The sequence below is a fragment of the Lynx rufus genome, unplaced genomic scaffold (assembly GCF_022079265.1).
Source record: "Lynx rufus isolate CCGP_SWC_20201006 ecotype Redwood Valley unplaced genomic scaffold, mLynRuf1.p SCAF_3, whole genome shotgun sequence".
NCBI lineage: Eukaryota > Metazoa > Chordata > Mammalia > Carnivora > Felidae > Lynx > Lynx rufus.
Genome location: NW_025814845.1, coordinates 83,946,292 through 83,947,119, shown reverse-complemented (window position 1 = coordinate 83,947,119; position 828 = coordinate 83,946,292). Strand labels below are relative to the sequence as shown.

At 39.7% G+C, this 828-nt stretch overlaps 1 non-coding gene across 1 annotated transcript; it reads right to left on the bottom strand.

Annotated features, from left to right (window-relative positions):
• Nucleotides 1–336: 336 nt before the first annotated feature.
• Nucleotides 337–442, bottom strand: LOC124521445 (U6 spliceosomal RNA). The gene has a single exon (XR_006964529.1). It is a non-coding gene; the product is annotated as a U6 spliceosomal RNA (small nuclear RNA).
• Nucleotides 443–828: the final 386 nt, after the last annotated feature.

Genomic DNA, 828 nt, shown 5'->3' with positions numbered 1-828 from the left:
TTTGGATTTTAGTCATTTTAATGTACGTGTAATGGGAACAATCTTATTGTCGCTTTAATTTGCAATTCTTTTTTCTTATTTTTTACAATGTTTATTTATTTTTGAGAGACAGAGACAGAGCATGGGGGGGGGCAGAGAGAGAGGGAGACACAGAATCCGAAGCAGGCTCCAGGCTCTGAGCTGTTGGCACAGAGCCAGATACGGGGCTCGAACCCACAAACCATGGATCATGACCTGAGCTAAAGTCGGACACTTAACTAACTGAGCCACCCAGGCGTCCCATAATTTGCAATTCTTTGAAGAATGATGTCGAAGACCTTTTCATACACTTCTTTGAAAAATATGGAATGTGTCACAAACTTACATGTGCACATGCTCAGAGGATATGCTAATCTTCCCTGTACCATTCCAATTTTAGTATATGTATTTCCAAAGTGAGCATTGTCCTTTCCTTTGACCCCCAGGGTAAAAGATGTAATAGACATACAATAATGAAATGAATTGGAATGTGCCACTCATGGAACTGTCGTATCTATTTCCATAAAATATAAATAAGATCAGAGCTGTGGATGCAGAAAAGGAGTAAGAAGCATCTGGGAATATGAAAGAGAAGAAGTAGTAGAAAGGAAATGTACTTTCAGACAGACCACAAAGGCACCACAGGTTCAGTGTGCACAGACAAAAACAGGGCAGATTTTGCAGAGGAAATAAAAAAAATGGACGGGAGTGTTATTAGAACTTAGTTTTAGACACGTAGCAAGTGTTCTCCCAATATCTGATTCTTTCACATTTTCCTCCAGTCAGGCCCTGTTTACACAGAGTTAAGAA